The sequence below is a fragment of the Barbus barbus genome, assembly GCF_936440315.1.
Source record: "Barbus barbus genome assembly, chromosome: 24".
Classification (NCBI taxonomy): domain Eukaryota; kingdom Metazoa; phylum Chordata; class Actinopteri; order Cypriniformes; family Cyprinidae; genus Barbus; species Barbus barbus.
This window is the reverse complement of record NC_136752.1, coordinates 15,122,240-15,136,993: the sequence shown is the minus strand read 5'-3', so window position 1 is coordinate 15,136,993 and position 14,754 is coordinate 15,122,240. Positions and strand designations below refer to the sequence as shown.

The window sequence follows — 14,754 nt, the reverse complement described above, 5'->3', positions numbered from 1 at the left end:
AAAGCTACTGTAAAATTTCAAAGTAGGTTCTCCAAAAATATAAATAAATTATGGCAGGTCTACACAAGACATTTAGGCTTTTTTTTCTGGAATGGAAGGGAAGGAATGGGATCAATTGCGACTCAAACTCATACTGCCCACATGATCATGGCTCCAGCCACATTCCCAGTTTTTTTAAAAGTCTACAGCCTTTCCTCAGCTGAGTCTGCTGTACTTAGGGTCAGTTCTGTCACAGTTTGAGTGATTTAGAGATACTAATGGGAGAGAGGTGCATATGGCTCTGCGTCCATATGCTGATATAGCACACAGCACTGCTTAAATAATCACAGCCTTCTGTCAAAGGTTGCATGAAGTAACCCATTCAATTTTCTGCCAAATTACAAGGTTTGTTACTAGTGGAGATGAAGCAGACCCCTCAGCAGACACAAAACACACTCTCATATTCCTGCACTTACACACATTCCTGTCTAATTTAGCTACATGTCTATAAAATGCACTTACACAAATCTAGTGCCTACTGTTTTATGGGATCCCCAGAGAAGCACTTGACCTTGCATAAAACACACACACACAATCGTCAAAAGTCGTCTGTTTTGAATCAGAAAACTGTTCAGACATCACTACTACAGAAACGGTCTAAACACAGAGGTTACTTTTAAAAATATAATTTAATATCTTGATTAAATTTAAATTAAATAAACTAAAACAAGTAAATATAAAAAGTAAAATAATAGCAGGAAGGACTTTCTAAAATTACAGATACTAATACCAGAACGCATGAAAATCAAAATCATGCAATATTTAAATTAAGCATATAAAAAAAAACAAGCTGTATGCTGACTTTGGTAGAGTGATTTTAAAAGCTCATCTTTTACTAAATTAAGGGGTGGTGATGGCGCAGTGGATAAGACACATGCCTTTGGTGTGAGAGACCCGGGCTCGAATCCACTGAGCAAGACACTTAACCCCTAGTTGCTCCAGAGGCGTGCGACCTCTGACATATATAGCAATTGTAAGTCGCTTTGGATAAAAGCGTCAGCTAAATTAATAAATGTAAATGTACTAAATGATGTTTTTTTATTATTAAAATCTATATTGCCTATTCTATTATAACGCCTTTGTTCTTTTCTTCAGAATCCAATTCATAGAGGTCATAAAAAGCATTCGCATAACAGAGCACATATTTCTGTGCTTATCTTCCTCGGAAGCCTGTTGCATTGTATTTGAAACGTATGCAGACATGACAGGAAGCTGTTGAGCTAGTCTTTCTTTCTCTCCTCCACATCATAATTTAAAACCCAGAGCTGATGATGTTCACACTGCATTTAACACAATTTGTTGTACCAAAACACAATCGTGACATGAGGTCAGACATGCGCTCATTAGCTTTGAAGTGGTGACATTTGTCAGTGGCATTTGTGCCCCTATAAAACAGTGGAAAAAAACTAACTCAAAGTTGTTTACCACTGTGCCCTTTACAAAATAACAGTAAGATACGGGTCAGTGCAGATTATGGTTTAATTAGACCACCAATCAGCTTCTATCCAGACTTTTAAAATCACTGCATAAGAAACGGGCTGGTGTTAGTTAGTCTCACTAAACATAATAAAGTCAGTGTGTATTCTTCGCTCTTTTTATTTTTTTTTTACTCTTTCATCTCCTCGCACTGTCCTACTGGAATATCTTCTGAGTATTTCATATGTACTTCTCTACACATTGTTTAAAATCACTGCTGAAGATTGATTCAAGCAAAAAAACATCCTGTAAACACCTCAAAATCTGTTTACATTCACCAAAAGTATGTTAAATATGCTTTGAAGAATAATATGGTAATAAAGTGTGTCTTGCAGTCAGGTTAAGCATCTTTGTTTTGGCTGTGCACGTGAGTGGAGTTAACCAGCGGCTATCACAGGAAAAAGCTTCAAGACAAGAGGAAGTTGTTGAGTTTAAATAGTCGGCAATTAGAAGACTCCCTGTGTTTACAGAACATGTCCTGCATTGTGTGTGTGTGCGCATGTGTCTGTGCGCAAGACAAGCAAACAGAAAATATAGAATAGTAATGAGCAAAACAAGTTTATAAACTTCATTCTGTATTAAATTGTATTAGACTGTAAAAGTGGACGGTCGTGTCAAATAAAAGAAGATTTATCCTAAAACAGCTGACTACAACAAGACGCCAGAACAAACAAATGTTTTCTGCTACTATAGTAACAAAACCTTCTCCACCGAAGAAGTGACAATGTTCTAGAATTGAAATGTGTTTATCCAATAGTGTACACAAACTGAGATCAAGAAACATCTGGGAAGAGACCAAGACATTACAGAAAAACATGCAAACACACACACAACTCAGAGCAGCACACCTGGATCCAACTGTAACCACACCCGTCATGTCATCATCACTGCATCATCATGCCCCTGGATGATTAGTTGTAGCTTAACCAACTGATTCGATGCTAAAATACGACAGATTCAGGTGATTGATTCTATGTCGGTGTCTGAAGAAATAAGTGATTCATAGACTGCCAGATTGCTAAACTACCATGTAGTCAGACAGTCAATGAGACAGCTGCAGGACGGATGGATGAACGTCTGAGACGCACAGTCCGAAACATCCTCCCATTGTCATTTTTGAAAAAGACATTCAGTGTAGTCTGCAACAAAAACAACTAGGCCTATCTGTATTTTAACAAAAGTAAAAATAGAAAGGTTACACCACTTTTCATAAGTTTGGGGTCAGTACGTTTTAAAAAAAGAAAGAAAAAAATACTTTTACTCAGCAAGGATGCATTAAATTGATCAAAAGGGACAAAGAAAATAAAAATAAAAAATTACAAAAAGATTCATTTCAAATAAATGCTTTTCTTTTGAACTTTCTATTCATCAAAATAATCCTGAATATTAGGCATCACATCTTTCAACACTGATAAGAATGTTTCTTGATCACCAAATATTTTAGTTTTCACTGTATTTTTGATCAAATAAATGCAGCTTTGAGAAGCATAAGAGACCTTTCTTTCAAAAAAACCTGAATGCTTTAAAGAAATTGGGCCTGTGTTTGCATGGTATGCTCCTCACTCAACAGTTAAACCTCTCCAAAAAGCTAGCATCTCTTAATTGATCTCATTTAGATCCTTCCTGCTACAGCCATCAAAACAGCACTTTTAAAACAAATTCATAACTTTTAAAATTATAGACAATTATTGTCAGAGTTTAATATGTAGCCTTTTTAATTGTCAGTCTATGATAGCCAAATGAGACTCAACATTTCAAACTTTCACTCTTTAAATGCACTTTTATGCACATCAACATCTGAATTATAACCACACCCAAATCCTGTCGGTTAAGTGGCTTCAGCTTCTTTTATAGTTCCACTTCACTGGGATTCAAATACACCCTATATACCGTCACACTAACCATTCAAACAGCAATAGATCTTGTCCTTTTTTAACTGCAATTTACAGTCCTGCCCTACAATACCCCAGAGATTCAAGTTCTTAGATTGCAACAAGACTCAGGTGTCAGCAAGAAAAAGTATCTCTGCCAGTTGCGGTATCGGACTAGTATCTATTTTATTCCCTGCAGACTCACACACACACACAAAACACCCTTCGAAACAGTCTATTCATCAAACAGCATACAGACTGAGAGCAGAAGACTGCATCTGATCCTTCCATTATATCTGAACGTAATAGCAGTGCTGTCACTCACACAACCAAACTGGATACACATTCTCTCGCCACTAATGTGCATAAAATCATCTGGATTCTTGCCATGTTACAGTGAACAAAACTTCCAGAAATCTCCTACAGTAATTTTGGTGCTAGCTTTCTAGAGGTCAACAGAGTACATAAAGTGGACTGCATATGCATATGCATATGCACACAAGGTCTGGAAATGCAAGTTTTCAAGCCCTTTCTCAGATTACAATGGAATTGGTTGAGCGTGTTCCTGCTATAGGAGCAGTTTGACCCAGATCTGATCTCACAATGCGGCTCCCACCCAAGCCAAGCCGCTCTACATGCTCTACACTCCCTACCAGACTCCTAGAGGAAATGTCCAACTTTCCATAAAGACGTCAGGCCAAAATAAAAAAGGCTCTTTCTTTTCTCCAGCTCCCACACTCTCACTTTCATGCTTTCTCTTTCCTCCTCTTCTCTTTTTCTATTCTATAATTTCACTTTCTTGCATTCTCCAAATCTCAGACTTTGTCAGCACTCCATCCTTTCAACTCTGTCTCCATCGTTCCTGTCCACCCACAATCTGTTCTTTGACCTGAAATGCACAAAACTGGAAACCACTTTCTCAAACTGTCAAGCTCCAATGTGATTGGCTAACATAATCCGCACAGGGTTTTTTGTCAATCCATCTGAAACAAAGTCATGTTTACAAGATATTGAGTTGATACAATAAATGCTTTTGAGGAAATAATCACTGGATTTGCCAAACTTTGCAAGATATTTGCCTATTGAAACCCTACAAGGAAATTTAGGCATCACACAGTTTACTTTTAACATTGTTATTCAACTATTAGTATTTTTAAAGATTAACCAAGTGATTTTAAGATGACGGCAGGGCAATATATACACTACCTGTCAAAGTTTTGGGGTCAGTAAGATGTTTTTGAAAGACGTTTATAATGCTTACTAAGGCTGCATTTATCTGATCAAACATACAGTAAACATAGTAAATTGTGAAATATTATTACAACTTGAAACCGCTATTGTCTATTTTGATTTATGTAAAAATGTAACTTATTTCTGTGATGGTAAAGCTGATTTTTTTCAGCAGCCATTATTCTAGTCATCAGTGTCACATGGTCCATATTATTATTATTATTATAATCAATACAGAAAACGGTTTTACTTCTTAATATTTTCACAAAAATTTGATACTTTTTTCAGGATTCTTCGATGAATAGAAAAGAACAGCATTTATTTTTGTAGCATTATAAATGTCTATACTTTTCATTTTCAATTAAATGCACCCTCAATCAAAAGTATAAATTAAATATCTTTTAAAAATATATATCTTGCCCATCCCCAACTTTTGATCTGTAGCTACATATATACATATTTTACTAAAGAAAAACAAATACATATTCTTTATGAAGAAAATACAAATTCTTATAAAGAAACCCAACTGACAAACAATAAGCAATATTTTGTGCATACTAAAACTTTTAAACAGACAGAAATTGGTTTCCTGCCCATTTAATCAGAGGTGCGTTTGAAAAACTATTTTAAAAAGCATGAATGAAACCTTCAGTCATGGCAGTTACAGTAAAAGTTAAAGTGTTTCATTTTCAGCCCCATTCACTGTTGTTTCGTTCTCTTTCACTCTATTTATCTTTAGTCGCAAAGTCTTGACCTGCACAGTCCATTATTCTCTTTTGCTTTCACCATCTCGCTCTCAGACCCTCCCCCATCTATTTCTCTCTAATTGCATGCACAGCACATAAAACAGAACCAGACTGTTTTCTTTTCACATAGAATGTCTCATTGCATCCCTCCTGCTCGCTCTCTCACACACAAAGTGTGTATATGTCTGGATTGTAGGAATGTGAACTGAAGAAATTCCTCTCCGGATTGGCCACAAAGACATCACCCATCACAATCAAATGGGATTACCAGCAGGGAAAGTGAGAGAGAGAGATGGGAGGGAAACGAGCAGAAGAGAAATAAGCTCTAAACAAGGCACACTGAGCAACGAAGAGACGTAGTGTCCAAACCAGTCTCTGCTGGCAATAAAACGGTTAGTACAATGGACTTTATGAACCAAAACTCCACTAAGCAAACCATCAATTAATGGTGTTACTGCTGACTTGAGTGAAATGCCAACCCATACACACATTAAAGTGCTAAACATTCAACCGTTTAAACTTGGAACGCAAGTGCAAAAGACAAAGCCACTAACATAACATCTTTTCCAGATTTTGGAGGCTTTGAGTTTGAATAACCTACTTTTCTGACTAACAGTATTTTCACTCAGCAGAGCATTTCTGATTTGCTTTCTGTACCTCTTTTAATGTTTTTTATTCTTGTAACTCTAATTCTTTTTTTTTTTGTCTTCATCACTATCCTATCAGATATAGCTTACATCCTCTATTTTTTATTGTCATATAGGCTACTGTATATACACATCACATCGGTAGATTAAATTGTTCTCTTTCTCTCTTTATTCTTTTCTGTTGTCGTCAACTTTGATGCATAACTTTTCCCAATTAAATTCTGTTGTAAGTAAAACGTTCTTCCCTAAATATTAAAAAAGACAAAAAAGCTAGACTAAACTAAATAAACATAATAAAACTCCATAACTAACCATTAAGTGTTAAATGGTTACATGTTCTCACATATATCTGATTTGCATCAATGAACAGAAATAAGTTACTTATTCATTAAATGACCTACATTCAGCCACGAAAGTTAGGCTACTCTGAATATAGAAGAAAAGTTTGTACCTTTTTTTACACCTTGTTAAAGTTATTCCCGTCGCAAGTAGGTAATTCCTTACAGGTGTGTGTGAGAGAGAGTGTGTATGAGGACTGCGGCGCTCAGCGCCTCTTGACTTTATATTGTACGCGCAGACACGCGCTGAGTGACGCGATGTCTGACTCACCGAAAGCAGTCTGCTAGACTTACACAATAAAAGTCCGGCAACTCAAGAACTGACACAATAAAAGTCCTCTTGCTCAACTTTATTTAAGCTCAGCTATAAAATGTTAAAAACGTAATAATGTGTATAATATTCTTTTTATTTTTTTAAATATATTATTTGAGCTAGGACATGTTTTACAGTTATTTAACATTTGACAACACAAGCAAATGATGGGGAGTTTCAGTGTTGAGAGATGTTAATCAAAATTGCAAACAAATAATACATATTTTTGGAAAATAAGAACAAATAAAAATAAAACAAATGTAAACTAAAATAAAATTTTGTGGATGTTATATATGAGATAAAAGAGAAACCAAATCAAATCATAAACTAGACAAAATTAATTTTTATGTCCTGTAATCTTTGCTATTTTTATACACAAGAGGTTCTACGGTCACTTCAGGAGGGGGTGGTTTTTCATTTTAATTGGTAGGCTTACAGACAGACAAGTTTTTTTTACAAAACCAGCTATAAAAAACTAAAACTATTCATGCCACAATGTAGCATATTATAATAAAATAAATCCAGATTGTTTAATATAAATTATCCATAAAGAGCTCAATTTAAGGCACTTACATCGCTCCTAATCCATGAGCTTGCCTTGTGTTATTCCTCCGCTGTTTAAACCTTCAAATCTAAACCTTAGATAACATCTTGCTCTCGGAAATGATATGAGTTTGTTTTAAAAACATCCTCTAAAACATGTAAACTGAACATGCGCACGATTGGAAGACTAAAAGTAAATACTTCATAATTTCATGTTATTTTTGTTATACACTTCAAATTAAACAAAGTTAGAGTAAAGAACAAAAACACTGTCTAAACCTTTTAATTACTGTTGTTGTTTTTAATATTTGATCATCATCAAAGCTTACTTTCTCTCAACACTCATTCATTTTGTTTGAATTCAAAAGATTGTTTTAATCTAAGACTGTTTATTCAGATAAATCTGTATATCTTTCACTGTAGACACAGATTACTGACAATTCTTGGATAATTTCTACATCTGCAGTAGATAAAATGTTCTGGAACTCTTTATCCCCACAGTTCATTTTCTGTTCTTAACGATTGTGTTCTGCTGTGTGTGTTATTTGTGTATGTGTTAACGCATTCTAACTTATTTTAGACTAATGGGAGTATGGGTGCAGTTATCATTTCTCTCTGGATGTGTAATGTCTATTTTAAGTAGTGCTCTGTATTCTTCTATGTTCCTCTCCTGGCTCGCGTGTGTGCTTGTGTCGGGGTGCAGATGAGTCGCCCCATGACTCGCTCCTACGGCTGGCAGAGAGGATCGAGCTGTTTAGCGCTCATGCTAATTCTCAGGAATGACTCATAACAGCCAGTAAATAGCAAGTCAATATCTGCTGGTGTCAATCACTACAATAGCTTTTACACTAAAATCCTAATACTGTACATATTCAGATCCAACTCATTTCAAAACACACTGATAAAGGTTAACATTAATACCTAAATAAATAAAATACCTAAAGTGATAGTTCATCCAAAAATAAAAAAAATATTCTGTTTACTCACCCTTATGTTGTTCCAATAATGTATGACTTTCGTCTTCTGCTGAACACAAAAGATTTTGAAGAATGTTGGTAACCAAACCATTTTGGTGCTTGTTAATTTCCATTGTATGGACAAAAACACCGAGACATTTCTCAAAATATATTTTATGCTCCACAGAAGAAAGAAAGTCAAACAGGTTTAGAACAGGGTGAGCACGTGAATTTTAAAATTCAGTGAACTATACCTTTTTCATCTGACAAAAATTATACACTTCAACATCAAGCTGCCCACAATAATCCTAAATAACCCCATCTGCAAACAATGCAATTCCCAGAGTACCAGAGACTGTGAGAATGTGTCATAGATTGTGTGTGTGTGTGTCTCTCTCTCCCAAACACTATGTCTAATATGACAAACATCTCTGTCCGTTGTCCAGACATAAAGACCTTTAAGCTCTTGACCGGACCATAGGTTAAGACTCTAACTTTCCATCCTGTCAACACACAAGTGTCCTGCTATCTCATTACAACATCACCCCCATTCTCATACAAGGAATAGTTTATCCAAAAATTAAAATAACATATTTTGTGTTCTGCAAAAAGTCAGTCATACAGTTTTGGAATGACATGAGGGTGAGTAAATGGATTTTCTTCTTTGGGTGAACTATTCCTAACTAAATCTATTCTGTTTTACATCAAACATCTATAAATATGGTCTTTTTATCTATGAATGTGAACTCCCACTCTGTATTTCCAAACCAGCATCTGAAAAATGTCCTAATTTCTAAATGACTCATTTTCTACTCTTAAACCACTTTTGCTTCTCTCTTTCACTTTTTCTCTCTTTCTCCAGCCTTCCAGTAAAAGATTTTTTTTTTATTGAGATGGCCTGTTCTGGACTCTCCCTTCCATATTTGGAAAGCTGCTCTATTCCCAGTGGGTCACTTTAACACCACTGGCCAATACAGCGCTGAGCCTCCAATCCACCAGCCAATCCCACATCCCCCCATTTCCTTATAAGGACTGCACATAGTCAATAGTGTTTGTCTTCACTCTGGACTTCTTGGCCACACTGTGCTGCTCAATCATTCTAAAGTAAACTGACTGAATTGGTCAAAAACAAAGCTAATGTTTTTACTCTGCAAGTTCACTGTGATGAATTTGTTAGCCTTTTTTCATGCTGGGGTTATTAAAATGTGTATTTTATATTATAACCACATATAAGCACCAGCAGTACCTACTTTCAGGCCTACTTTCAATGAACACTTTTGTTTTGAAAGGACGTATTAAATTGATCAAAAGTGACACTAAAGACGTTTATAATGGTACAAAAGATTTACATTTCCAATAAGTGCTGCTCTTCTTAACTTTTTACTCATCAAAGTACACTGAAAAAAAATCACTAAGATGGTTTCCAAAAAAATATTTAGTACAACTGTTTTCAACATATTTATTGAGCACCAAATCAGCATATTAGAATAATTTCTGAAGAATCATGTGACACTGAAGACTAGAAAAATTCAGCTTTGTTGAATCATCACAAGAATAAATTATACTTTAAATATATTAATCAAATGAATTAATAAACTAATACATTAATAATATTACAGTTTTTACTATATATTTGATCAAATAAATGCAGCCTTAATGAGCATACAAGAGACTTCTTTCTGAAACATTAAAAAATTTTTACGACCTCAAACTTTTGAACGGTATTGTACCTACTTTCAGGCTACTTACCAATTACCTACCTTGCCAATTAGCAATTATCTACAGTATTTTTATGAACCTCAGTTGCATCATATATAAATAAACACAAAATAAAAGTCACAGTCCATAGTGGAAACTCTGGGTTAATTTCTAAAAATGAGGCTCGCAAGTCCAAGAAAAACCTATTTGTGCATTTTATCTACAGAGGTGCAAGAATGATAGGAAAATGTTCAGGGAGCTGTGTCGCTCAGCAAAATTCTCCACAATAAACCATTTATTCTAGCATTTAAATTGAATTTTCCTGTAGAAAGCGTCTCTATATGCTTGTTTTCTTTTGGATGTGCTTCTAAACCACACGCAACGCCTGTGCAAGAAAATGATTGTTAATACACCATTTGGGTCTTTACGAGCAACACCTCGTAAACAAATCAGCTTTGAGAAACAGCGCTGAGTCACACGCCAGAAATGCAACCGGCTGACCAGCACGCAGCAGATTTAATCGTAATGCTGGGCATAACAGTATGGTTTTAGCAGTACACCGTGACCTCAGCTTTATCTGTGTCCACTACCATGATGATTTGAACTGAAAAACTGACTGGAGAACCTGACTGAAATGGCGAAATACAGAGCAACTGCCATTGAGATGACTGAGAAACTGAGCTGTTAGACCTCCTTCACTGGAACTAAAATGATCAGAAACAAACAGACACTTTACCGCAATAACCACATCAGTACTGTAAAATCAAGCACGACATCTGAAACTAAAAAAAACGTTCGTTTGAGAGAAAGCTGGTGTGGTAGCGGTCAAGAATAAGAGAGCTCACTGAAATGTGACCAGATTGTTTGAGAACAGCCCTCAGTTTGCTGCAGTTGTCTCTAGTGTCCATGACAACAACCCCACTGTGGCTCATGGAGGTTTGTGGCAGGCGGTGCGGTATGGCAGCAATGCAGTCGGCATGAAGACAGCAACACAAGCACTTCAGCCAGGATTAAAGACTTCCTTTCTCATCTGTTATTCTCTCTGTCTCGCTCTTTATCTCTGTCTCTCTTACTCTCGTCTACTTTTGCCACAATGGCGATCCACTAATCCAGAATAAACAAAAATCCTCACAGTTTCGGTGAGTAATCGTTTAAATATAAACACATAATGAATAAGGAGGTAAATTATTGCATCATTCACTTCAAAGAGACTTCCTAGGAGACATTGTGCATCTGTCTGGCTCACAGACATCTGATGAAGTAGGGTGTGGAATTCTGGCTCATCAGGTCATGACTTCTGAGCCAATATGGTGCATTTATACATCACAGGCTGGTCCTTTTGTCACGGGAAGGGAAGGATTATTGTCTGTCTTGGCTGACTTTGGTGTGCCTCTGACAGAGGTAGACACCATTTACTTCCTGGAAGAATGTAAAATGGTCTGCTGTACCCCTCACCTCACCCTTCATTCGTCTCTAACACTGATTCAGAAAATAAAGTTAGCAAAAAATGATTCACCGTCACAGATGTGTGATCTTAAATCTCATGAGAGTAACATGACGTAATATATCTTATATTTCTCAAATCTCAAAACCACCCCATAACTGGAGCAAAAGAGTTATTATTTATTTATTGTGTATAGCAAACGCATTGTGCTGATTTAAACTACAAATATGTGCCTCTTAATATTTTTGAAAATATTTAAATTGAATGGTTGTAGAATGCAATTTCCACAAAAAGTATTTTATATGAAGTAGTATATAAAGTACTGTATTTCATGGAGATCACTGACTATTAAATTCAGGGGTAATTTTATAAAATTATTAATTAAACATCAATTAGTTAAAAAATTATTAAAAAAGGTAACACTTTATAATAACTGCACACTATGAATCATTAGTTAAGCATTAGTAAATAGTCAATTCATCCTTTATAAAGGATTGTTCCAACATTAATAGGCATTAGTGAGCAGGTTATTAATACAGCTATAGATAGCTATAGCTATTGTTCTTGAGCATATCTATAATGTTTAATAATTGTATTTTCATACTTTATTAATGATCAATTTATCATTTCTAAATTATTATGTTATTTACAAACCAGTTATTTAGGAGTTGTCAGTGGTTCATAAGATCATTTAGAAAGTGTAAGTAAATTAATAAATTATTTAAATGCACATTTGTAACGTGGGGTTATGGGGTTCTGTTTCATGTTCTTGTTTTCATGTCTTTTATTTTTTCTAGTTTGTTTCATGCTGTTAGTGTCATGCTTCCCTTGCCCTCATGTATTCATGCCATTGGTTCTCTTGTTCATTGTGTCATGTCAAGCCCCGCAATTGTGCTGTACCTGCACCTGAGCATTTTCACAACCCAACCTTCATGTCAGGAGTTGTTTACGTCATGCCTGCTAAGCCAGAGTCTGCTCACATCATGCCTGCTACGCCAAAGCCTGCTAACGTCATGCCTGCTACTCCAAGACCTGTTCACATCATGCCGGTTAAGTCAAAGTTTACTCATGTCATGTCTACTAAGTCAAAGCCTGATCACATCATGTCTGCCAAGCCAGAGTCTGCTAACGTCACACATGGTACTCCAAGGCTTGCTCACGTCATGCCGGCCACTCAAGAGATTCTTCGCAAAATGGCCGCCGTTCAAGTGACAGCTGATCTTCCAGAATCTCGTCACGTCTCAGCTAATCTTCCAGAGTCTTGCCAAAAGATGGCCGCCACGCCTGATTCCCTGGCCAAGATGGCCGCTACCATAGATATACTAGATGCCTCATTAGCGACTGTTTCTATGGGCCGTTATACGTAAGCCTTCCGCCATATTGTAGCGGTATACTTGACGCCATTCACCATAGTAATCACTGAACATTTGAAAGATGCCACAATCCTGCACAGAACGGCTCAACGGCTCTGTGCGAACCTACAGTATGGTGAAAGACGTCAAAAATACCGTTCCAAAATGGCGGATACATCTGCGTGCCTGGAGCGGTCTATCTATGTCTATAGCCACCATGCCTGAGTCCTTGGCCAAGATGGCTACCACGCCTGAGCCTCGCCTTGTCACGGCTGTCACCAAAATTTCCCTAAAGGATTTTTTTTGGGGGGGCATAGTACCCAAGCTCCTACGGATGCAGAGCTTGGGCCAGGACTTAAAAGACTGATTACTAGTGTGTTGGACCCACCGCTGATGTCAGTGCGAGAGGCTGACATCCCAGTGGTCTCTTCGCTTTCAAACCCAGCAGGCATCCCACTGTCTGCTGCACTGCCCGTAAAAGCGGTCGCCATTTTGAGCATGTGGGCTGCACACTGCACTCCTGAGGCCTCTTCTGTCCACGAGTCTGCTCCTGAGGCCTCTCTTGTCCAAGAATCTGCTCCTGAGTCCTCTTCTGTCCACGAATCTGCTCCTGAGGCCTCTCATGTCCAAGAATCTGCTCCTGAGTCCTCTTCTGTCCACGAATCTGCTCCTGAGGCCTCTCTTGTCCAAGAATCTGCTCCTGAGGCCTTTCCTGTCTACGAATCTGCTCCTGAGGCCTCTTCTGTCCACGAGTCTGCTCCTGAGGCCTCTCTTGTTCAAGAATCTGCTCCTGAGGCCTTTCCTGTCTACGAATCTGCTCCTGAGGCCTCTTCTGTCCACGAGTCTGCTCCAGAGGCCTCTCTTGTCCAAGAATATGCTCCTGAGGCCTTCAGATATTGTGAGTGGTGATATCACATAACCACTACCATGCCAAGAAATGAATCCAAAACCAAACAGACAGTACATTTACAAAAACACATCCTGTGTTCTCATGAAGGAAGAATTAACGTTAATTTGATCCACTGAAAAAAAGATTTTCAGAAGGCTCTCGCACTCACACAAACTTACAGCACAAATATATTATAACCCAGCTTTAATTCAAAGGGGCTTTGTGAAATGTCTCACTATTATAGCACACATTCATCAACCTGTACAGCTGATATCAGACACCACCTACTGAGTATCTCAAAATTGACCCACAAAGCCTTTCCTCTGGGTTGACTGCAGGCTGACGCCCACCAAACACCCTGTTCGTTCACACCTTCCTCTGTTTCTGTCTATCTCTCTGTCCCTTCCTGTGCTGAAGGACATTGGGCCCTGTCTATATCACAAGAGCCCTCCCGCTGTCACCAAAGTCTGCCAAAACACACTGCGCAGTTTCCTGTATGGCGTGTATCACCGCAGAGTGTAGCGTCAGAGGTATGGAGAGCGAACAAGGGATCAAGTGTGAAAAGATTTGAACATGTTAATCAAACTGCACAGTACAAAGGTGTTAAACGATGAGTGAACGGGTGTTCACTCAATACTTGGTTAGAACAATGAACAAGCACCCACCAACATAAATAAGTTCAAAAATGAGTTTGAACTATAAAAGTCACCTGAGTTGGTTTCTTTCTGTGAGTCTTGCATTTAGTTTGGCACTGAATGTCTTAAAACGGTTACATTTGGGTGAAAGTTCACTTTTTAGTAGATCTCTTCAAATCCTCAAATTAAGAAAATTAAAGGATGGTTCACCCAAAATGAAAATTCTGTCATCATGTACTCACCTCATGTTGTTCTAAACCTGTTTGACTTTGTTTCTTCTGTGGAGCACAATTTTTTATTGTCTTTTTTTTATTGTCTACTGTATATGCAATTCCAACAAATGTGGACTGGAGCTTTCCAGTTTCAAGAACATTCAACGTGTATGCTATATTATAAATCTTCAAAAAACATACAATAACTTAATATGACGAACGGACTGAATTTAAAACATTGTTTAACAATAACAGTAATATTGGTTAACTCTTTGTGAATAAAATATTGTTACTTCATTAATTTTCAATAAGTAACATTTTTTGGTCTGTTCATCACACAACATTGTAATATGACTTCATGAGAC

The 14,754-nt window shown here is 37.1% G+C and overlaps 1 protein-coding gene across 7 annotated transcripts in view; it reads right to left on the bottom strand.

Annotated features, from left to right (window-relative positions):
* The window catches only part of palld (palladin, cytoskeletal associated protein), an 84,933-nt gene that overhangs the window by 22,963 nt on the left and 47,216 nt on the right, over positions 1–14,754 (bottom strand). For 2 of the 7 annotated variants that reach the window (XM_079375965.1, XM_079375966.1), the window contains exon 1: positions 6,461–6,576. The exons of the other annotated variants lie outside the window; for them this stretch is intronic. The gene's annotated coding sequence lies outside the window, so the exon portion shown is untranslated. Of the gene's footprint in view, positions 1–6,460; positions 6,577–14,754 lie in introns of those variants that run through there. 7 annotated transcript variants of the gene reach the window in all.